General features: G+C 45.4%; 1 long non-coding RNA gene across 2 annotated transcripts; it reads right to left on the minus strand.

The window, feature by feature from the left end:
- Positions 1-1096: 1096 nt before the first annotated feature.
- LOC115296557 lies at positions 1097-24304 on the minus strand. Of its 2 annotated transcripts, none has more exons than XR_003910929.1 (3): positions 24046-24304; positions 18295-18435; positions 1097-3016 (listed from the first exon to the last, which is right to left on the minus strand). It is a non-coding gene; the product is annotated as an uncharacterized LOC115296557 (long non-coding RNA). The 2 variants fall into 2 exon arrangements; XR_003910928.1 differs by having other exon boundaries at positions 18291-18435.
- Positions 24305-25206: the final 902 nt, after the last annotated feature.

A 25206-nucleotide genomic window follows, 5' to 3' on the forward strand; every position in this document is an offset into this window, starting at 1 on the left:
TCCAAACAAACTGTGAACTTTCAAATAGAAAGTCGCTGCTCTAGAGTCACGTTTATCTGGGAGGTTGAGGGGGTGCTGGCACTCAGGGCGGCGCCCCAGGAATAGATACCCCGACGGGAACTTGCATCCTTAAAACCACGAAAAAGGCTTTAAAAAGCTCTGCAAGCACACACCCTGAAAGACACGGCTATTCGGATCCCCTGGAGGGGGCCAGCTTTTCAAAGTGATTCGCAACTCTTTCCTCCTGTCTTGGCTTGAAAGCCCTGTGAAAAAAATTCCCTGGAGGGAGAAATGAGCTTGACCCCAAGGGTCAGGTGGAGCCAGGTTCCCAGAGAGCTGAGGACAACTAATTTTCTGCAGCATAACCTCTGATGTTCGCCAAAAAAGGGATGGGAACTGGATCTCTAGCTCCCTAGAAAACACTCATTAACTTCTTCAACAGATCCAGAGAGAGCTTGTTATTATGTGCCCAAGACTGGGTTACAGAGAATGCAGACAATCTGGTCACGGGCATTGGGGAAATCATTACTGAAGTGTGGGCAGGAAGTCGGGAGGGACCTCCACAGTCAACTACAGGGGATTATTCCTCTCCCCTGTAAGTGTCAGGGACTGAGCCAGACACACAAGGCAAGGAATAGTTAGAAGGGAGTAGGTCGTCAGTGAGTTCAGTGGCTCTTGTAGATGCGTATCACTTGGGGGAGTTGTAATGGGTAAAATAGTTATATCAGAACCCGGGGCTCCCCTCTGTGCTCTTATCACCTCTGCGGTCTGGAGTGCCCCAAATGTCTATTTCCTGAAAGATGGAAATAGTTGTATCTATGTCATAATGCTGTGGAGACATTTGTTGAGAAAACGTGTGTGTAAGATTTTTGTAAATAGAAAGTCCTCCACAAATATAGCTTTGGGTGGTAGGTTTTGGTAGAAAGTTTAGTTCAAATTCATCAACATTTGCGACCACAGTGCTAATACCATAGTGAAGCTAATGGAAATGTACAATGAGCAATTAGTATCATGAACGTTCGTGACAGTCTATTTTTCTAACCACAGAATAAGATTATGATTAAATACATGTTTATTTCACAAGCCTGGAGCGTGTATATATATATAACCTTTATTCTGCAGGCTAAATAACAATTTCCCCAAAAGAGCACATATCAGTTGGGTAAACCTTTGATTTGAGGGCTTAGAGGGGAAAAGTGATTAATTTGGAGGTTGGCGGATGTCTGTAAAAGCATATACAAACTGTATGTGCCAAGAGGCTTCAAGTGGGTTATGTAAGTAGGATGAGTCAGGAAGACTGGCCGGGAGAAGCGGTTTCTGGCATTGCCGAAAGGGGACAGAGCCAGGAGGAAGCCTGAGCCACACATACTCTCACCAGGAGCTTTTCTACTTTGTTCTTGGGGTAACAGTGCCCTTGGCACTCTAAGATGAGTCAGTGTCCTGGTGACGATTCATTCCATGGACATGGGAAAAACAGATCCCCTTTAAAGCTACAGGTACTGGGCCATCACTGTCTTCATTTAGGAAGGAGGAAGAAAAGTGTTTTCCGATGAAAACAGGGAACCCCAAGCGTGATTATTAGTCACTACTGGTATGTAACCCTTCTTACTTACAAATTTCAAAACTTCAGTAACTTGTTTCATGGATGATCAGAGACCTGGCCTTCAGGGCTCAAAATCAAGAACTGTCTCCTCATCTGGGTCCGTTAGATCAAACTGTTCCTTAGCCTGTACCTCAAAATATTTGCGATGCATATGTTAATATTCCACATGAATGTGGAGGGACATCTAAAGTGTGGGCGGTGGTTTTATATTTATGCACCGATCAAGTATTTGTTGAATGCCCACGCCTCCTGTCTGCTCACCTCTTGCTAGATCGTGAACTGCGCAAGGATGATGCCGTTCACGTGCGTGTGCTCTGTCCCTAACACTGTGCCTGGAAAACGATAGGTTTCCATAAAGGTATGAGTGAGTGAATGAGCCCCTAGCAGGAGGAGAAAATAGAAGAAACATATGGCAAGTTCTTGTCTATTGTGAGCTGGTGAGGACCGGGCAGTGCTTGTTGGGGTAGCTTTACGAGGGCGGTCCGGGCTGATGGGGGAGCAGGGCGGGGGTCCCTGACACCCCACTCTCTGCAGTGTGCTCGAGGGAGATGGTCACCCCCAGCAGGGAGATCGCGCTCCGATCTGGGGCAGAGCTCCACAGCTATGCTCTTTCGTGGGAGGCTGGGCTGTTGACTCCACCTTGTGGTGTTTCCCGAGTCCTCAGGAACCCGACAGGAAGCCAGCAGAGGCCAGCTGCTGAGCCAGCCACACACACACAGCGCCCGGCCACTCACCGACCCGCTTCCCAGGGAGGAAGACCCTCGAGGAGGAGCTCCCAGGAGTTGTGGGCTCTGCCCCCCCGCCCCCTGCTCACAGAGCGGTGTCCTTAGGGACCCGTTCAAACAGGATAGTAACTCGTCCTGGGAAAATGCTATCTGATGTCCCCTGGAGAGTCTGGCTGTGGAATGGACAGCCGAGAGGGTGGCTCTCGTAGCCTTGTCTTCCCAGTGAGTCATCTAAGGGTCAGAGGAAAGTGCCGAGGGAGAGACCTGCACTCAGACCCCTGCCCGCAAGGCAGCCGTCACATCCCCGTCACACTGACACCGCCTCTCCCCTCCTGTTGGCACGGGGCTCCGCCATCGACGGGCAGGTTCGTGTGTGGTCCACAGCCTAGCTGGTCGTCTGGTGGAGACATAAGCGGGAATGTCCTGTCCCCGACACAGTGGAGGAGCTGGTCAGGTGAGGTCATGCAGCGAGTAAACCGCAGGGTGAGACCCTGCTGGACTCGGTGGAGGGCAGAGGTGAGGCGCTCAGGACCCATCCGTTCCAGCTGCCGGCAGACCTTGGTCCTTCCAACCCGCACTCGGTTTGAAGGATGGTACAACGTGTAAGTGGTTCCACTGGGTGTACTTGGCAGAGCTCCGCGGGGGAGCATCTTCCATCACCTCGGGTCCGCACATCCCGTGAGAGAGACTGCAAGAAGGAAAAGCAGAGATCTGCAGACTTACTGGAGGCATTTCTAGAGCACGCAAAACACTTCCCACGTCGCTGTGAGCATGGCAAGACAGGGAATCGAGATGCCAGAACACCAGATCCACACGAGCCTTCCAAAGAAAACATAGATTTTTTTTTTTTTAATAAGCCAGGCTTTGGAAACTGTGTATTTTTGTTCTTTGGGTTGTGTTGGACTTCAGCACGAGTGTACGTAGGACTTTGTTTTGGGAGAAGACGGTTCCAAAGGCATGGAACTGAATTAGATGGAATCAAAATGTGCCCGGGAAAGGAATCTATGTTGGCGGAGGGGAGGGAGGATGAAGCTGTCTCAAAGACGTCACAGAGTGATACAAGACAAAGACCTGGTAGGAGCAAAGGTATAAACGTCCGGACCAGTGGATCCAGGATTGTGATCTCTGCCCATTCCACCCCAAAGCAAAGGGCACTCTCTGTGTCATTTCATAAACACCCAGTTATCAGGGAGGACTACCCTGCCCCTCCCTCATCATTTACCAAGTCCCGGTTTACCTAAAATGAAGCAGGTGCACTGTGGCTTTCAACCAGAATTAAGAAAACTCCGGAAACACACAACCTTATACAAACATTTATTTTAGAAGAGCGAAAGTCACCAAATCTTTGTCAACAAGAAGTCCAGAACAAGTCATAATGGATGTTTGTGTGGACGGGGAACATATGGGATGATCAGGGTGAAGGCGTGTGTGTGCACATGCGTGCACACACACACTCACACACACTCACACACACACACTCACACATAGTCATACTGATTTGGGTGGGATCTTGTCTTCAAATTTGTATTGGGAAGTCCTAACTCTTAGTACAGAATGTGATTATATTTGGAAGTAGAGTATTTTATTTTATTTTTATGTTTATTTATTTTTGAGAGAGAGAGAGAGAGAGAGAAGCAGAGCACAGCAGGGAGGGGTAGAGAGAGAGGATGACACAGAATCCAAAGCAGGCTCTACACTGCTCAGCGCAGAGTCTGGCACAGGGCTCGAACCCATGAACCATGAGATCATGACCTGAGCTGAAGGTGGATGCTTAACCGACTGAAACACCCAGACACCCTGCCCAGTTCAAAATTTTAATGTAGTCTTGAGACACCTGGGTGGCTCAGTCGGTTAAGCGTTCAGCTTCAACTCAGGTCATGATCTCACTGTTTGTGGGTTTGAGCCCTGCGTCGGGTTCTGTGTTGACAGCTAGCTCAGAGCATGAAGCCTGCTTCAGATTCTGTGTCTCCCTCTCTCTCTGACCCTACCCCGCTCACACTCTGTGTCTCTCTGTCTCAAAAATAAATGTTAAAAAAATTTTTTTAAATAAAATAAAGACATATAAAAATTAAAAAATTTTTAATGTAGTCTTTTTTAAATTATTTTTATGCTTGACCCCTTCTCCTCTCTCACCCAAGGTCACCTGTATATAACCCATCACACTGAAGTCCGTATTTCTTTGTATCGTCATGTAATCAAAGAGCCATTTACCCCTCCCCACCCTTGCCACATACATGTATATTTTATGTGATGGCAGGTCATTGTTTTACATAATTAGGATCATATTTCACATAGTTCTCAACTTCTTGCTTTGCGCTACTCTTTACATATTTTACATTTTGAAACAATTTCAAACTTACAGAAAAGTTGCGAGTATAATTCAAAATACCTGTTTTTATTGTTGTTTTTAAGCCCTGTTCTACGTGGGCCAAGGTGAGGACGTGCTGCCTCCTTCCCTCTGAGTACTTTGATTTGTATTTCCTACGCACTGGTTGGCATCGTTAGCCTGAATATTACAGAAAGGATGCTGGCTTTTCGTGTGGACCCCCATTGGCGGTGCACAGTTTCATTTACCAAAGCTTGTGGTGTTCACCTTGATCAAGATGGTATCTGCCAGGATATTTATTTATTTATTTTTTTTTTGCTATACAGTTACTCCTTTTCCCTTTATAATTAAGAGTTTTTGGGAAGGCATCGTAACTCTCTGCAAATATCTTTTCCTCATCAAATTTTTCATTTGCTCATTTATTTATATCACATGGACTCATACTTGTTTGTTGTATTTAGTAGGTTATACTCTATTAACTATCGTTATGTATTTTGATGCCCATGCGCGCATCCTTGTGGCGTCCATCGGTATTTGAACACCTTCTTGCCTGTCATGCATTTTCCCTGCCCCAGCATCGAATCTGCTGTTTCTTAAGTATTCTCTCCCCCAGTCAGCAGAGTTAGAGATTTTATATACATGTTCACACACACATATATGTATTCACATATATGTGCATCTGATTAGATACATATATAATATACTATATATCACATAGTCTAATGTATATGTAACATACATTTTAATATCTATTATATATCATATATATTATAATCGCATGTAATGACAACCATGAACTCACATTGATACATCTGCTTCCAATTTAAAATTGCTGAGTTTATACTAGTTTTTGAGTGTTCTTATCTGTCAGTCCCATCTCTTTCAGGGAGGAATCTGGCTCTATTATTCTTAATATTCTGCTTATGTGATGGATCCTCGTGCATACAAACAGCCTTCCACTGCGCCTTCCATCATCTCCTATGTGGATGCCCTCTTCACTTGCCGCCTGCACCCCACTCTATGCCCCTGCTCCCCCCCACCCAGCTGGGGCTGTTCCCCCAGGAAGAGTCCCTCTTAGCCCTCCTGGACCAGTCACCCCATGCTGGGACACCTCCATGTGAGCCCCTCCCCTACCCTCCGGGCCTCTGAACACCTGTCTCCTCCGCTGAGCCCCTGGCATATCTTGCCAGAGCAACCTCTAGAAATAGACTCCCTTCTCACTCCCTTAGGCTCTGAAATCGCATTGGGCCGCACCCTTTTTACCCTCCTCTCTCTGCTCCAGGTCCCCTGTGCACAGGCCCCCTCCACGCCGTGTTCAGAATCTGACTTGTTTTACAAGGATGCCGTCCTCCCCCTGACCAGGCCCCTAATCCCATGTGTGACTGTCCACCCTGCTTAGCCTAGGGCTGAGTTGTTCTGGAAAGGATGGGAAGGGCAGGGCAAGGGAGAGCCACACCTTGCTGCTCTCACTCAGCAAGACCTCTGGCAAATCATTCCCAGTCACTTTGCAGAGGTGGGCAGTTCCCCCTTCCCAATAGCACACACGTTCCACGGTGTGAGCATGTCACAACAGCCACGTGTGTGCCCCTCGATGGCATTCTCGTTGTCTCCAGTGTTTTACCACCATGAACAAAGCTGCAACAAACATCCTTGTATATGACTTACACATTGAAATGTACTTTTATTTTTGGGGACAAGACTTCTGGATCAAAAATGAAGATTTTTATAATGTCTGGTGACCCTGTGACAGTGTCTGAGAAACTGAGGCTTTGGCTCTCACGTGGGGAAACGGCCGTGCTGAGACATCTGAGATCCTTAGTAGCCACTGGGCCTTGGCAGGTGCATAAGCCTGGAGATACTGGAAATTTCTCCATCAGCCAAGCCAGCCAAAGCTCCCTCTAATCCTTGTAGGTCCTCATTAGAGGGTACAGTGACCCCTCTTCCAACATTCAGCAGACAGTGATTTGAATGCTGACTGAATGCTGGGCATGGAGCCAGGCACTGGGGGACAGACCTACATGCTCATTGCCTACTGGGGAGGTTGACCAGCAAGCCAGTCCTTGTCCCCACATGAGCTAAGAAGGCTGTGGGGACACAGGACGGAGTGACTAGGATATAGATGCCAGCCGGGAGGCCAGCAAGTGCTTCCCAGAAGAGTGACGCATGACCCTGGTCCGAAGGTCGGGGAGGTACCAGCTGGGCAAAGGGGAGGCAGGGCGTGTCCCTCAGAGGAAACAGGTGAGAGGGAGCGGTGTCTCTGCGGGAAGCAAGGTGCACACCCTCCGCTGAGGGCCTCTGCCTCCTCCAGATCTCACCCCGCCTGGCCGGACACTCCGTGCAGCACGGGCTCCTCAGCCTCACGTCTTCCCTGCTACACCCTCCGGGCCTTTCTTCCCGAACAACACCACTCTCCAAAGACTTGGCTCCCAGCTCACAGGCGAAGCTTTTCCTGGCTGCTGCTAGTCATACTTATCTCTTGACCCCGGAGCAGCAAGCCCCCCCCCCGTGCAGGGCACTTGGTGTTTATCAAATAATCCCCGTGGGACTCACTGACGGGAGCACTCCAGTGCTGCGGACCGGGTTCCAGGTTCCCGCTCCCCAACTAGCTAGCTCGCTGACAGGCCGCTGTACTGGGCTCTGCTGGCCGGGTGCTGAGAAGGAGCAGCCCGGTTCAGCCGCCCGGAGACGTTGCAGAGGCCTCATCCGCCGCCGAGAACCCTCCACCCCGTCGGAGGCTGTGCTGGGATATGTACCCACAGGCAAGACCCTCCTCCAGCCTCTGTGGTTTGCAGTGGTCCACTGTCCACCTTTCCATCTGAAGGGCTGGTGGTGGGGGCGGGGGGAACGCAACAGCACAGCCATGGAAGGAAACAGCCCTTTTCCTTCACGGGTTCTCTTCCCACCAAGGCACGAAGGGACCAAATATTGGCCAACTGAGTAATTAATCCCTGTCTCTTGAGAGCTGGGAGTTTGGCTTCAGTATTTGGCTCAGGGGACCTTCAGGTAGATCAGAAGCAGTTCAGTGCACCTCTGAACTGCGAAGTGGAGGAGGCCTGGGGTCACAAGCAACCCCACTGCTGGGCCCCTCCAGGTTCTGGAAACTTCCCTGTGCAGTGCGGGCAGCTGCTGTGCTTCCAGCATCTCGTGGTCATCTGATCAGCCGCTGAGGCCACCTGTGCTGCCAATACAGAGTCGACTGGCAGGTTTGAGGCCTTTGCTTTGAAAGAGTTACTAAACTTGTCAGTAGAGGTGATCGTGAGAGGCCACTTTCTATGGTCAGCATTTTATAGTTGAAACAGAAGTTGCTCTTTCTCTCAAATTGAAATAACTAAAATAAAGTCCAATTTGGTGGAGGAAGTCACAGCATATTAAGGGATAAACGGCTTAGGCTCAGAAGTGTGTACGCCTGGGGTACTGTGGTTTGAAATGATTAATGAGCTTCCTGAAATTATTAGAGATCAAAGGTCTGTTCTATCTAGAGTGCAGACCATTAGCGGATGTGAAGTGTGAGAGAGAGAGTGTGTGTGTGTGTGTGTGTGTGTGTGTGTGTGTGTGTGTGTGTGTAAGGGGCTGTGACTTCAAGGATCCAGTCAAGGACCTGCCTTAGATATGGCAAGCTCAGGGAAGTTTGAGCCCCTCTGGAAAGAGGCAGTTTGTAGGAAACTATCATGCCTAGTAGCCAGGCTCTACAAGGACTATTAAACTTCATTTTTTTTAATTGAGAGGGGAGGGGCAGAGGAGAGAGAAAGAGAAAATATTAAGCAGGTTCAATGCTCAGTGCAGAGCCTGATGCAGGGCTTCATCCCACGACCCTGGGATCACGATCTGAACCGAAATCAAGAGTCAGAGGTTCAACCAACTGAGTCTTTTTTTTCCTAGGAAGGTGTCTTTACCTAAAAGGTGTCACCTGGTTAGACTCTGAAAACACCCAGAAGGGGTTAAATTGGTGCATTGAAACCAGTGAAGTTTCTCCCAGGGAATCTGGAATCATGATGGGAGGGGGGCATGTCCAATGTGACTGGCAGTACGAGACAGGCGGCTGGGTCCAGTCCCTGCTCTTCCCGGAATCAGCTTGGTGACCTGGGGCATGTCACTTAGCCTCCAAGACTTTTTCCATCGTAAATGTTCCAATGTATCCACTTTCTGGAGGTAGATAAGTTGTACTGGGCAGAGAAAGGCATTGCCGATGAGAACCAGAGAAACGCATATGCAATACAGTTGTTGTTTTTCATCATGAGCGGGTCCCATTTCTCTGCATTAATGTTCTCAGGCTGTAATCACTTAGAGGACAGTGACTGGAACAGAGGGGAGCAATTCAGGAAAGGTCTGTGATAATAGGCAAGTCTTCACTTGAACAGAGAGGGGCGGGAGGAGCCTAGCCCGGAATGTGCCGGATGCTCCAGGCAGAGATTGGCTTATCTGGTGCCTTGGAAGAGCAGCCGCTGGAATGAAGAGGGGGCGCTAGGGTTTGAGGGACAAGAGAAAGATTGAGGGACTGAGATCATGGTGGAAAAGCTTTAATTAATTTGCTGAAATATATAACATGCAGACTTTTTGGCAACAAGAACAGTGGACTTAAAAGAGAAATCCACACTCTATTCAGTTCTAGTTGGTTGTGCTTTATTGACCAGGAGAGTGCGTTTAAAACCTGTATTGACTGACACGGGGCTGCCAGCAAGAAACTCAAAGGCAAAGCACAAACCGAAGCAATAAGAGCAACAAATTTCTTCTATTGCTCTGACTTAAAAAACAAAAGGACACACAGAGACTAGAAATTATAGGCACCACTGCAGAATGTAGAAATGGAATAAATGTAGTTTTAAAAAATCTGAATGACATTATATTTTCATATCTTTCCACCATTTTGACAGAAGTCAGCAAAAGCTGTCAGAGCAGCGAAAGCACTGTGATGTAACTGACCCATTTTACAGACAAACTGAGCCTGGGAGATAAAATCACACACGATGTACCTTCACTTTCATGGCCTCTCAACTTACAAAGCACTTTAGCAAGATCTCTGAAAACAGAGGAAGGTTGTGTCTTGCTTTTATTTGCAGGGGATCATGGAGAGGGACTTAGCAAGAAACCAGGATTTTATACTGTCTTGTTAGCTCTAACCCCCGAGCATGCAATAAACTCAGAACCTTTAGCATCAGAACTGTGTGACTATAGAAGGGCGCGAGGCGAGACTCGCAGGTCCGGTTTGTATCCCGTTCAGCAGACAGAGGCTGCGGACAGGGACTTGTGCCCGGTTCAGCTTCGTGCTGGATGTGGAGCTGGGCCCACGGGCCCACAAGGAAACCTGCAAGCTGTATGCTGACCACCCAGCTGGGTTCCAGTGATCCCGCTGTGGGGTCGGGGAGGCACCCCAGATTGGAACTTTCCTATGTGAACATTTATTGCAGGAACACGTTAAACAGGAGATAGTTTAAAATTGGTCCAGCAGCACGTTGCTGTCTGCGGAAGAACTCTAAAGTAAACTCCCGCATATCAGGGTGATTTGCTCACTTTCTGATGGAGTTGGCACACGGAGCCTGGACGCTCTCCAGCTCACCTGCTGTGCGCTCCCCCGGGACGGGAGGAGGACTCTGGACAGTGGGGGCAGGCCGGGGGCTCCACCGGGGTGCCCGGCTGGCTCATACCAGCCCGCAGCCAGCCAGCAGCTTTCGCGCTTTCACAAGAACCGGGGGACCATGCTACCACTTCCCCATGGCCTGGCAATTGTTACTCACACCGCATGCTGCTAAAGGAAGCCCGAACTTTAAAGTAGGAACGCTTTAAAAATAGCAGTCACTCCCCGTGCATGGAAAGTACCTCTGCTCTACCAAACACCATCACGTCTGCCTTCTTGTTTGATCCCCACAACGACCCGACAGAAGTGACAGAGGTGTAGAAGCTATCCAGGAGAGAGATTCACTCGTCTCTGGGCCAGGTATCTGGGAGGAGTTCAGCTAATGCTTGAATAAAGAAAGAAAGCATGGAAGGAAGGGAAGGAGGGAGTTGAAGGTACCGGTGGTCTTGATTTTACGGAGGAGAAAACAGCTCAGGGAGAAAGGGATTTACCCAACGTGACACTACTGATTGGTGAGGTGGGGGTGCTGCGGACTCCTGGGCTAGTGGTCTTCCTTCCCAGGACCCTTCCAGTGTCTCTTAGCTCTTTGCTGACAGATGCCGTTGGGGTGATCTTTTAAAAGTGGATTAGCCCACGGGGTTCTAGGTCTTGGACTGATGGCTGTAAAGGGGGTAAGGTTCTGCCTCTGTAAAGTGCACAGGGGGCCAGCAGCCCCAGGAGATGTCTGAGATAGAGCAACAAGGTGGCTGTGTGATGTGACCAAAGGATTTCGGGGTATGTCCACTCTATAGCACAGACGCATGGTGTGTCCTGCCAAGCGCTGCCCCTCTACAGGCCACAGTTTTCTCAAGGACATAATCAGGGTCTTCATGACCTGATACTTTTTTCGGTCTCCATCTTCTGCCTCTAATGTCCCTCCTGGGTGTCTCCCAGAAGTTTTCTCTTGCTGATGCCTGAGACCCACTCTGCCCAGCCTCGGCCTCAGGAGAACATGGAGGGGTGCGGGAGGTGCTGGGGAGAGAAGGCTGCAGGAGCCCTGGGGTGCATACTGCCACCACTTCAGAAGTGTCCTGCCGGCCTCTCCTGCCCTGTGGCCTTATTGGCACAGAGGGGGATTCTTCAGCCAACAATCAAATCAGTGGTCCCTTGATAGGACTGCTTAGTATTTCAATTTGTCCTTTTGAGTAGAGAAGATAGGATTCCTGTGACCTTATTCTTTAGTTTAACTTTAAATACTATCCTTCCAGAAATCATTCCACAGTACAGATATTTCTCCTAGGACTCAAGACATGTGAGGAAAGAGGGGAAGGAGGGTCAAAGGAAAGGAGGTATCTAAAGCGAATGGAGATGTTTGCTAATAGTAACTGGGTCAGCCCTGAGTGTCTAATGGATGTAAATAACATGTATTCATTCCATGAACCTCTCTTGGAAGCTCATTGTGTACAGGGCTCTGGGTGGCATATGGCAGCCTTCACCCCTTCGGAGCCACAAAGTCTTTGACCAAACAACGACTTGCTATGAACAGAGTAGAATCTGTGAGGCTGGCTGAGCAGCTGCTGAGATGATGGAAGATGATGGAAAGTGTCCAGTGCCCAGTGTCATGGACATCCAGCCAGCCAGAAGAGAGAGACCTCGCTGAACACTCCAGCTTTCAGCTCACATAAGGGAAAGGCCACACTTACAAGCACAGCTACTCTGGTTAGCGTAAGGGTGTCTCGAGACTCACCCTGGTGAAGTTTAAAATCGAGCCTCATTAGAAGCAGCCTGATGTACGAAGAAACTGCCTGTTGGCACAAAATAGATGGCTGCTAGATGAAGACATTACAACGTGGACTCTCAACCAAGCAGCATTCAGACTTCCGGCACAAAATCACCCATCAATGAACGTGTGACAAGCAGGAAAATGTGACCCATAATCCAGATAAGAAAAATCAACAGAAAATTACCCTGAAAATCCAAATGTGATAACTAGAAGGAGACAAGGAATTTTAAAGAGCCTTATAAAGATATTAAGGAATTAAAGGCAAAAATGTCTATGATAAAAGGACAGTTATAATATTTCAGTAGGAGGGGGAAAGGGGAAGGGGGGTGGTGGGCATGGAGGAGGGCACTTGTAGGGAAGAGCACTGGGTGTTATACGGAAACCAACTTGACAATGAACTATACATAGAAAAATAATATTTCAGTAGAGTAATGGAAACCGTAAGAACGAAATAGACATTATACAACTAAAAAGTAAAATATCTGAAATGAAAACTGGATAGGCCTAACAGCAGACCACGTATGACAAAATAAATGGTCAATAATCTTGCAGATTGATTAATGGAAATAATCAGTTCTGAAAAACAAGAAGAAATGATTTGAAAAGATATTGATCTGTGAGACAACATCAAGCGATCTAAAAGCGTGTGACTAAAGTCTCAGAAGGAGAAAAGTGGGGCAAAAAATATTACTTGAAAAACTAATGATTTAAACTTTTCCAAATTTGATGAAAACGCATAATTTTATACATCCAAATAGCTCAGTGAACCTAAGATGAATATATACAAAGAAGCCCACACCTCGGCATGTCCTACTCACACTGCTGAAAATCAGAGAGAAAGGGAAAATCTTGGAAATGGCAAAACACAAAAACTAAGCAAGCTCACAATAACTACAGAGAGGCAAAAATATGAAAAATTTCTGACCTCACAGCAGTAAACACGGAGATGAGAATACTATGGAACAATGTCTGTAAAGTACAGAAAAAAAAAGATCTGCCAACCTAGAATGAATGCATGAGTTATGACCCTTCATAAATGGAGAAGACCTTTCCAGATGTCTGACAATGGACAGAACTTGTTACCAACAGATTCACATAATTAGAAATAAAAGCTCAGGGCGCCTGGGTGGCTCAGTCGGTTGAGCGTCCGGCTTCGGCTCAGGTCATGATCTCACGTTCATGGGTTCGAGCCCCGTGTCGGGCTCTGTGCTCACAGCTAGCTCAGAGCCTGGAGCCTACTTCTGGTTCTGTGTCTCCTTCTCTCTCTGCCCCTCCCTCTCTCATGCTCTGTCTCTCTCTGTATCAAAAATAAATAAAACATTAAAAAAAAAAGAAATTAAAGTTCTACAGGCTGAAGAAACTGACACCAAATGAAAATTTAGTTCTACAGGGGAAGAAAAGGGGGGGGGGAGAAGGAGAGAGAGAGAGAGAGAGAGAGAGAGAGAGAGAGAGAGACTGAGGAAGCATCAAGAATAGTAAATATGTGGGCAAGTATAGAAGAGTACATAGTTTTTATTCTCTTAATTTTTAAAAAAAGACTTAATATGTATAACGCTGTGTGTGTTGACAGAAAACCATGGGGGAAGGGAGGGGAAAAATAGTTTCAAACAGAGAGGGGAGCAGAACATAAGAGACTCTTAAATACAGAGAACAAACTGAGGGTGAATGGGTGGAGGGAAGAGGAAAATGCAGGATGGGCACTGAGGAGGGCACTTGTTGGGATGAGCACTGGGTGTTGTATGTAAGTGATGAATCATAGGACTCTACCCCCAAAACTGAGAACACACTGTATACACTGTATGTTAGCCAACTTGACAATAAGTTATATTTTTCAAATAAATAAATAAATAATAAAGTAAAAAAAGACTTAACATGTGTAACACTGTGTTTGTGGGCGGGTGGAGTTATAAAGTGCATAGAGATATGTGGCAGCAGTAGAATCAAGACTGGTGATGAATGGAACCATATTGCTGCAAGATTCTTATGCCTTCTGAGAAGTGGAGGGATATGGACTCTGAGTAGACTGTGCGGAATTTAGGATTAGTACAGGAATCCCTACCGGAACAGCTAGAAGAATGAAATCCAATGCGGGACCTGAGAGATGCTGAGCTCTGCTTCCTGTGTGCCCCTTTGACGGGCTCTTGGCAAAGGTGAGCTATAAACAGCCATCTCTCCCTCCCCTGCCTTGGGCTGCACACAGGAAATGACCGATCAATTTAAAAGTATAAAGGTCAGGCTATTTCAGCCCAATCAGGACCACTCTGAAGAACCAGTATGGTTCTAGAAGTTTCTGTGGGGTCTTCTGAGGCTAATGTTGGACATGCAGTGCAGGTCAACCTTTCCCTCTGCCCATTCTCCCTCTTTCTCTTCCGTTCCCCAGGCTTTGCCCCAAGGGCACTCCTGAGCAAGCACTGTGCGTGCTGAATCCCATCGCAGAGACTTTCCCGGGGAATCCAGTCTGCAATAACGGGTAGCAGGAATGTGCTGAAACACCAGACAAAAAAAATGGAGCTTGGAGTGGGCACTCTTACTAGTCTGGTTGGTAATGAGGACCCATCCTAGTCCCTGGTAGAAGGCAATAGTCTAACAATTTAAACCTTCTCTGGTAGAGAAAGGGGGTGGCAAAACAGGGGAAGAGAGAGAGGGAGACACAGAACCTGAAGCAGGCTCCAGGCTCCCAGCTGTTAGCACAGAGCCTGACGTGGGCTCGAACACATGAACATGACCCGAGTTGAAGTCAGTGGCTTAACTGACCAAGCCACCCACGCACCCCAGTACCACACTTTTAAAAACTGTAACTTTTTAATATGTTTTGAAACTGGGAAGTGTGAGTCCTACTACTTAGTTCCTCTTTTTTAAGGGTCTTTTTTTTTTTTTTTTGGCTATTTGTGGTCACTTGCATTTCCACATGAAGTTTAGGATCATCCTACCCATTTCTGCAAAAAATATATTGGAATTCTGATAGGGATTGAATGGAATCTATAGATCAATTTGGGGAGTATTGCCTTTCTAACAATATTAACTGTCATGATCCTTTAAGAAATTGCTGAACCTGAACCAATTTTTTGACCTGAAATTCATCTATTAAAAAATGGTTGGGTGTCCAGGAGGAAGGATTCTGTAACCTCACAGCAAGTGTGCAAGATAACAATTACCCCAGTCTTTCCCCAAAAGGACTATGGCTATTTACTCAGGTAACTGTGCACTGGAGAAGGAGAATACCCAATATTTCAAGGATTGTTGAACATGGAATCAAAGCTGACACAGATACACAGGAACTCAAAGCGTTATCATGGTCCCTATGTTAGAGAGTGGGCACATTGGGGGTGGGTAATAAATTGAGTAGTGGCCAAGGTTAGGTTCACAGAGTCCAATGATCATTTTCCTATTCCCCAAATAATTATATTTGGAATTGGATTGGACATTATAATTGGAATAGACATCCTTGATGATTGGCATGACCTCCACATTAGGTCCTTGGATTATGGGGTAAGAGCCCAAGTAAAAGCCTTTGAAGTGTTCTTGTCCCACATCTTGTCTCCACGAAGATAGTAAATAAAAAACAATATTGTATCTTTGGAAGAGTGCTGGATATTAGTGCCCCCCTTAAAGAGCTAAGGGGTGTAGTGACCATGTTTTCCAACATACCTTTATTTAATTCACCACTCTGGGCCCTGAAAAACCCAGGTGAAGAAGGACAATAGATGACCACAAACTTAATTGAATAGTAGCTCAACTTACAGCTGCCATGAAAAATGTGTTATGTTTGTTAAAATTTGCTGAAACAAATTTGCACAGCCACAGGTACATGGTGTACGGCCATTCATTTGGCAAATAGGTTCTTTTACATCCTTTGCAGGAAAGAGGGTCAGGAAGTTTTTGCATTCATGTGAAGTGGTCCGTAGTATAAATTTTCAGTTTGTCGCAGACTTATGCTAACTCCCACTCTCTGTCATAATACAGTCCAAGGCAATCTGGATGGTTAGAACATCCTGCACATTGATCTACTATGTCAATGACATCATGCTAATGTGGCTGGATGACAAAATGTCCCAAGCACTTTGGAAGTTTTGGTATGGCATGTGTATTCCAGGAGATGTCACATAAACCCCATGAAGATTCAGAGACTGGCCATGTTAGTAAAATTTTTAGGGATCCAGTGGTCAGGGATATGCTGTAACATCCATCCCATCCAAAGAACAGGACAAATTATTGTGTCTTATATCTCCCACCATAAAGAAAGAAGCATAATGTCAACCCATACACTGGGTCGCACAAAGATGGTGATGTTGGAGTGGTATCCAAAGCAGGAGAGGGCTCAGGAGCAAGTTCAGCCTTTGCCACTTGGGCCATACAGCCTGGCTGATATTGTGGTATTAGTGCTGTCAGTGGTGGGAAAAAGTGCCATGTAGAGTTTAAAACACACATTTTAATGAGAGACTCATAACACTGACCCCTAGATTTCTGGGACTCGGTCATGCCATTTGCAATAAGAACTAGATGCCTTCTGGAAAACAACTGGCATTCTACTGAGCCTGGGATGAGAACCCCTGTCTGTGAGGTACCAGATGCTGGCATGACAACCATCCACCACAGTCTGGGTTCTGTCAGACCAGGCAAGCCACGAGATCAGGCGGTGGGCCCTTGTGTGATGGAATGAGTACACTTGGGGTTGAATAGGAGCTGAGCCAGAGGCTGTGGCCACGTGATCCACCGTTGTTGCACAGTGGCTGTCACTTGCCTTACATCTGTGGCCGTAGGGAGCATCCTCAGTGGCCAGCCAAAGAGGAAAGGGCCCAAGTTGGTTTATGGGTAGGCTGGGCTGATATGTGAATGCAAGCCGTGAGTTGGCAGGAATAGACCCACAATCCCTCTTAGTGGGGGCTCGGAAGGCTGTGGTGAGAACTTTAGGTAGTACGTGGTCATGCAATTTGTATAGAATGGTAAGTGCCCTGAGTTAGAATACAAGCAGACACATGCACAGTGGCAAATGACTTCGCTGACTGGTCAGCAAACAATTGGAAGACTGGGGACAAAGAGATCTGAGGCAGCTATGGGAGCATGAATATCTTCACATTGTACATTTTATGCTCACTAAAAAGTACCCATCATGGAAGAGGGACCAGCAACCACAGAAACAGAATGACTAGGCCAAGTGATACCAGTCAGCCTCTGTCAATGGCCACCACAGGGCCAGCTTACTTCCTTGTCTTATTTTTAGAGGACAAAGGGGAAAAATGACCTTTTCTTCACTTTTATATCAAAACATACTTTTCCAGGTGCAGCGTGGTGGGTTGAATAATAGTCTCCCACAAAAGATGTGTCCATACCCTACCCTTAGAAGCTGTAAATGCAACCTTATTTAACAAGGAATCTTGGCAGAGATAATTAAGGTAAGTATCTCAAGATGTGATAATCCTGGATTATCTGGATGGGCCCGAGATCCACAGACAAAGTGTCCTTCCAAGAGACACACAGAGGAGAGTCACACAGGGAGAAGGGGTGAGGGTCATGTTGAGACAGAGGCTGAGAATGGAAGGGTGCAGCCACTGTCAGAGAATGCCTGCAGCCACCAGAATATGGATGTGGTAGGACTGGATTCTCCCCTAGAGCCTCACGAGGGAGCATGACTCTGCCAACACTTTGACTTTGGACTTCTGCTCTCCAAAGCCATGAGAATACATTTCCATTGTTTTGAGCCACACATTTTGTGGTAATTGTTACAGCAGACATGAGAAACTGATACACAACATTAAAGGAACTGGGTCCTCTTTACGTTTAGCATATACTCTTCCTTCTTTCTACCTCTGACTTTTAGTACTGTTTGGGAGAGTTTAAAAGCCTTCTCAAGGATAGATACCATATGTTTGCACTCATAGGTCTAGCAGGAGAAACCTAACAGAGGGCCATAGGAAGAGGAAGGGGGAAAGAGAGCTGGGGAGAGTAAGGGACACAAATCATGAAAGACTGTTGAATGCTGAAAACAAACCATGGACTGAGGGGGGAGGGGGAGAGAGGGAAGAGGATGATGGTCATGGTGGAGGGCACTTGTGGGGAGAAGCACTGAGTGTTATATGGAAACTAATGTGAAAATAAACTATTAAAAAAATAAAATAAAAGCCTTCTCAGGTCTTCCTTTGTGACTGTACCTCAAAGCAGACTAATACGAATGTGAAATAATGATTACTGGAGGTGGAATAAGAGAGTCTTTCTCATTTTCAAATGCTAGCAGCCCACAGAACAGATTCTGTTGACAATGGACTTGCGAGGGAGTGCACATGAGAGTCAGCGAGATTTATTACCTACTTAGGAGTTGTTCACTTCATCGTCCACACTGGAGGTCTTATCACTCTTGATAGAGGGTGGTAAAAAAAAATGGTGGAACATTAGGGATGGAGGGATGCCAGTATTCTTCTGTGGTTGAGCCAGGAGATGCTGTCCAGGATTCTAGGACAAGAAATGGAGATGCATATTATTTAAATAGGGAAAACTATAAATTATTCTGTAGTCATAAATTACTTAGAGGATTATAGGAAAGGAGTACTTTGTCTTTTGCAGAAGAGGGTCCTTCTGCAATGTCAAGAATTGCTAAACAAGAAATGGAAGCAAAGGCTTATAGTTGCACATTACAGTGGTAATGTCCAGTAGGACTGAAAATGGAAACCATTAAAAACTGGTCAGTTCTGGGGAATGTGGAAGAGTCATGTCTTGAAAGATTGTTGTTTACTCATATTCCCTTCTGTATCTTTAGTTTTTTTCATGTGCATGTATTATTTTAACTAAATTTTTTGAAATAAAATATTCCAGCATTAAAGTGTATGTTCGAGGTAGAAGTTGGGGGAGAGTGAAGAAAGTCAGGCAAGAGAGGCAATACAGTCATGAGTCAGGCCCCATGGCCCTCCCTCCCAGTCCTAGGGATCAGTTGTCTGTCCCCAGAAAGGACAACTTCTCAGGGGCTCAAGAATTCTTGGAAGGTCTCCAGTGTCATAGAGCCCCTGGTTGTGCTCATCCCTGAGAACCCACATCTCATACAGCCACCTTTGGCAGCTCCAGGCTACATCTGTGCAAAGCCCAGGCCTGAATCACTAAGCTGTGAAGACAGAAACAATGGGAAAATTTAGATTGACGAAAGCAGCACTTGAACCATCTGGGATGCTTTTATACAGGCATAGCTACGCTGCTCCTGATTTCATTTGAGAAGGTACCACTAGCACTGGTATCTGTAGCAAGGGGCATAGCACGTTGCCAGCATTCATCTGCTTGCAAGACACCAGAGGACCCTGAATGTTTTCAGCTTTGAGAAGGCTTTTGAATTTGTTCAGAAAATAGTCATTTCCATCTGGTTCCATCCAATTTTCTCTCTCCCACTTCACTGAGAATTGCTTTCAAAGATGGATTTGGGGACATAATTTTAATTCTTTGGGAGCTATGTAACAGTGCCTATCAAACCCGAAAACGAATGGTCCTTTCCAGCAGAGGCTGGGGAAGCCCATGCCTAGAAGTGCATGCTGTTCAACACTTTTTGGGGTGAAAATTCTATTTCCTATATTCCTGGCCAGGCTGACTCGAGAATTCAGGCAGTGGCCATTTACCAGGAGGGCTTTTCTAAGACAGACTTGGGAGCCACTGGAGCGTGGATGACACCAGCAGTGATCCATGGGCTTTCCTTGGCACTCTACCCTGATCCATGGGCTTTCCTTGGCACTCTACCGTATCGCCTTTTGGTCAAATGCCAATTTCTTGGCCGATGTAGAGTCAGAAACTTGGGAAATCCATCGCAATGTTGGAAAAGATATAGAATAGACTAATATAAAAAGGACTTGAGCCCTGATTGCAGGCTTAGACACTCAGGTCTGAATCTCAAATCTCCTACTGACGGTTGATTTGTTCTTGTTTAAACTTCACTATTTCTGAAAGAGAAAAAAAGCTGCATGACCAGGTGAGAAAACCATCCCGTTTAAGATTTACAAGCTTGGATTTTAATTCTGTCCTTGCTATATTTGGGGTGAATTCACTCTCTCCAATCTTGGTTTATGTCTGTTAAAAAATAGCTTAACAGTTTAAATGAGATGAAGTATGTGATAAATGTCTGGAACATTCCAGTTTCTATTTCACCAAAAGAGGTGAAGTATAAACAAGCAAACAAACAAATAAAAATTCTGCCTCCTGAAATGAGGTAGGAGAAGGAGGAAGAGAGGGTAAGAGTAAGAGAGGGACAAATTTGAGGACACAAGGTGACCAGGCTCTGAGTTTCTCCTTGAATGAGCAAAGATAAGCAGCTGGTAACTTTGAGGCATTATATATTTGGGGAACATTTGCTATGACAGCTACCTCTTTAATATGAATAACTGAAACTACTGGGTGGTTGAGGTTGCCCAAGGAAAGTTTGTAAAATAGGAGGAGAGCAATTTGTGAGGAACCTCGTGGTACGCCCATGTGGAGGGAGCGGACAGGAAGAAAAAACCACCAAGAGGACTGAGGGTTGGGCTTTGGGGCCTCACAGAATCCAAGGGAAAGAAGTGCTTTGGGAAGAGGAAGAATTCAGTAACATTGCAGGTGACCAGGAAGTCTAAGACGAACAGAGTTCTTATCAATTGGATTTAGCCAAAAAGATTTTTTTTTAATTTCCAGTGTAGTTAACATACAGTGTTATCTTAGTTTCAGGTGTACAATATAGTGATTCAATACTTGCATACATTACTCAGTGCTCTTTGTGATAAGTGTCCTCTTCATCCCTGTCACTGATGTCTCCCATCCCCCACCCACCTCCCCTCTGGTAACCATCTGTTTGTTCTCTAGAGTTAAGACTTTTTTTTTTTTAACTTTCAACATTATTATTAAAAATTTTTAGATGTTTATTTATTTTTGAAAGAGAGAGACAGAGACAGAGTAGGAGGGCCAGTGAGAGAGGGAGACACAGAATCTGAAACAACTCCAGGCTCCAAGCTGTCAGCATAGAGCCCAATGTAGGGCTCGAACCCACAGACCATGAGATCATGACCTGAGCTGAAGTCAGGCACTTAGCCAACTGAGCCACCCAGGTGACCCAAAACTCTCTTTCTTGATTTGTCTCCCTGCCTCCAATTTGTTCATTTGTTTCATTTCTTAAATTCTATATCTGAGTGAAAGCATATGGTGTTTGTCTTTCTCTGACTGGTTTATTTTGCTTAACATTATACTTTCCAGATCTATCCATGTTGTTGCAAATGGCAAGCCAAAGGGTCATCCTTAATGAACTTGCCATGATAGTCTTAGAGGAATATTGAGTACAAGTCAAATGATAGTGGTGGAGGAGAGGCTGGTAACCAGAGAAGGGGTGGGGGGCACCCTGGAAGAATGGGGGAGCTGGGCTTCTTCCTTCTTCCTCCTCTCTTTCCTTTCTTTTAATCCTCCTTCCCTTTGTTCCTTCCCATCTCCCTCCCTTCTTTTCCTTCTTTGAGTAGAGAGACTTAAGCATGCTTAAATAATAATGAAAAAAGAAATGGAAGACACAGGCAAGCAACTTCCAGATCTCTTATCTGCTGCCCAGATGAGTTTCTCATATAACCAACAGGTTGCCATTCAAACAATTCCATCTGGATATTCCCTGGGTGCTTGAAGTTCAACAAGCCTAAAACTGATTTTCCCCTTTACTCCTAGCTTTCTGCTCTTTGTCGGCTCTTTACTGGCACCCCCTTCCATCCCCTGAGCAGCCAGGTCAGATACCTGTGGTCACCCTGGATCCCCAGCAGCGTCCTACGATCCCCTAAACATCCCTCCCATCCATCAGTCTCCTTTGTCCCCACTGTCACTCCTACATGCAGCTAGTTGTCACTCTTCCTTGGACCAAATGGCCACCACCTTGCCTCATGTCTCATATCCTCAAAGGGGATTTCCTCAATTTAGCAACCTCATCTTTCCAAGGAATTTCTTCATTTTGAAACCCAGCTGTAGGAAGAGCATTGCAGTCTTCCAAATGTGACTTCCTTGTCATTGCCTTTGTCCCTTCATCCTCCTCAGTCCTGTATACCCTTTGCCCCAGGTATCAGACCCAGCTCCAGGGGTCGCCTGACTCCCAGGAAGAACTGACCACCTCTGTTCCAGCCTCTGGTTTGATGTCACATGCCTCTCACCCTTTCTACTGTAGAGAGTAAGCTTTTTAAAGAAAAGGTTAGTATTGTATTAATCTCCATACCTCCAGCACCTGGCCCAATAGCAGGACTGACTGACTGACTGACTGAATGAATTAATGAATGAATGAATGAATGAATGAAAATGAAGACAGGGCAAAACGTGATTTTGTGGAACTGAGTCCTTGTCACACTTTTTGGGCTCAGTTCTTGAACTAGACATAAAACTACCAAGTCATATCATCACCATCCAGCCACACTTCTCTACCCACAGGAGACCATCACAGACATCATTTGCTGCATTGCATATTTTTCCCAAAATGTGCTGCCAGGACACCTCAGTCCTTTAAGATGAGCTGTGAGAGAAGGATTCCATGGTCAACTTTCAAAAACAGTGTGTACCACATTCCTGTCTGGGAATGTACAATGCACTTCGAGGACCTGAGAGTTTTATAGTAAAAAAGCAAAATCGGGTTGAAAAGTCTACCCAGACTTATTTACTTCATTTTTCCTTAAAATCATACCTTAGAGTTTTAATATCTTTTAAAGCTTGCCTAAGATAGTCTTACAATTTACCAACACATCAGGGTTATTCTTCCAACAAGTGTGAACTTGAGTCCTGTATGAGTCCAGTGCAGTGATTTTTGGTGCCATCTTCCAAAAACAAAATGGCATATGGCAGTTTTCTAATAATAATGTATTTTGAGTTTATGGCATGTTTTAGAAATTAATGCTTCTTCCTCAATTAAGAAGGTTCTAAAACAAAAAGAAAGAAAACTCAATGCCTCTCTGAAAGATTCCACTTATCTTATGAGATATGCATTTGTTTTGTACAAGACTTTCTGTTCTTCCTAATGGCTTGGGGATTAAATGAAATAAGATATACAAAGTTACCATTTTGATTTATTTGAAATGTAACTGGGTTAAAATAAGGTTCTTGTTTCCTTTGGAGCTTCACTCCAGACTCCATAAAGAAAAGCAAGAATTATTTTGAACATACTCTGGATGGTGAGTTTTAACCTAATTATTTCATGTTTTTAAATTTGAGATTTCAGAAACTTAGGGTCTATCTCCACATGTCTCCTAGACTGAAATTCATACTTTTCCTGTTTGAAAGTTAAAAGGTACCTTGGGGCACCTGGATAGCTCACTCGGTTAAGCAGCTGACTCTTTTTTTTTTTTAATAATAGTTTATTGTCAAATTGTTTCCATATAATACCCAGCGCTTCTCCCCACAAGTGCCCCCCACCATTACCATCACCCCCTTCCCTCCCTCCCCCTCCCCCTTCAGTCCATGGTTCATTTTCAGTATTCAATAGTCTCTCATGATTTGTGTCCCTCCCTCTCCCCAGCTCTCTTTCCTCCTTCCCCTCCCTATATTCGATCCTGACCAGAAAGCAGCTGACTCTTGATTTCAGCTCAAGTCACAATCTTATGGTTTATGAGTTCAAACCCTGCATCAGGCTCTGGGCTGACAGCACAGATCCAACTTGGGATTCTGTCTCTCTCCCTCTTTCTCTGCCCCTCCTCCAGTAATGCGCTCTCTCTCTCTCTCTCTCTCTCTCTCTCTCTCTCTCTCTTTCTCTAAATTAATAAATACACTTTTTAAAAAGTTAAGAAGTACATCATCATTTAAAACATGCACTTGTCTAGTTGACTTCTACAAGTGAGTTTGTACTGTGTTAAATGATCTTTCTTTAATGTCACAACACTTTGGACTGTCCGCTATGTGAGGTTTAGGGAACTGCCTTGTGAGCAGGGAATACTCATGCAGTTCATTCACGAAACATCTGGAACATTCTCCACCGCTCCCATTTTTCCTGAAAGGATAGCGTGAATCTCAAATCTTATCTCAGAGCCAGTATTTAAAAGCTCAATTTCACTTTTTGTTTCCAAGCCAAATCTCCTAAATATTTGGATTAATTAATATCATAAAGAAGGGACTTACCGTCTGAAAGATAGTACTTAGAATTATGATTCCCAGGCTATTTCACATCCGAGTGAGGATTATGCTAATCACTTCAGGGAAACATCTGCGGAAAGTTGTTTGATGTTTTCTAATGGAGATTTCACAGTCATAAAATATCCAAGTGGGAAGATTTCTTTCAAAATCAGTTAGTTTGTCTATAACTCTCTCTGGTGCATAAAATGCACTCCTTTCAGCAAAGTTCTACCAACAGCGCAGAACATCTTTTAGATTGTGTCTCTATCACACCTACAAGGACGATAAGGCATAAATCACCCAGTGCCCTGCCAAGTTTCCTCCGTAACTTCTTTTTTGGCGTTACCAACTCATGACAGGCAGATCAGAAGCACATCAGAAAAACGTCAGTGGAACAATAATTAGCAACTGCATCACGCATCTGGGCCCATTTTGATAATGTGAGATCATGGTGTTCCTGCTCTTGGATGAAGGTGAAGAATGGGTTTCTGGAAGCCACAGAGGACTTAATTTCTTTTTCTCATTTGTATATAGGGGAATGTATTATTAGACCAAAGCATTAAAAAATTTCAGAAAAATGAATATTTTAAACTACTAACCCCATGAGTCATTAAGTTCCCCTTAAAGTGACACAGAGATCCTATGGATTGATTGTAAAATATCTTGTGAAATTTCCAGCATTATATTGGGAAAGACATACAAGAGAAGTACATAACGCAGTCCTGGGTGTTAGGAAGGCTAAGACGCTAATAACTTGTACGGCACAATTAGAAAAGGTACCTCCTGCTAAGTGGTTTGGACCGAGGGTAAGTGGTGTGACACGGGCATAAATACTCAAGAGTGAAGAGAGACAAATGTGGGGAAAAGGCACAGGGGAGATGGGATTAAGCGCAGCCCGGAAATGGAACGCAATTCTGAAGAACAGTTAACACTGAACCCTTCTTTTCCGTCTGATACTGTGGCAACCAGTCAACTTACAGCGTTTTATTTACTGCTCCCTTCAGTTCTCTGGGCTTCATACTGTTATTTACCGTCATTTCAGTAAAGAAGAAACTTAGATTCACTAGGGGTTCTGTGATGTGTCTAAGACAGCCAGCAAATAAGTGAGGGAGGAGGAATTCCAGATCTGTTTCCAGAAGTTAACCACGTCGCTATAGTAGCTGGCTG

Source organism: Suricata suricatta, chromosome 7 (genome assembly GCF_006229205.1).
Source record: "Suricata suricatta isolate VVHF042 chromosome 7, meerkat_22Aug2017_6uvM2_HiC, whole genome shotgun sequence".
NCBI classification, from domain to species: Eukaryota; Metazoa; Chordata; class Mammalia; order Carnivora; family Herpestidae; genus Suricata; species Suricata suricatta.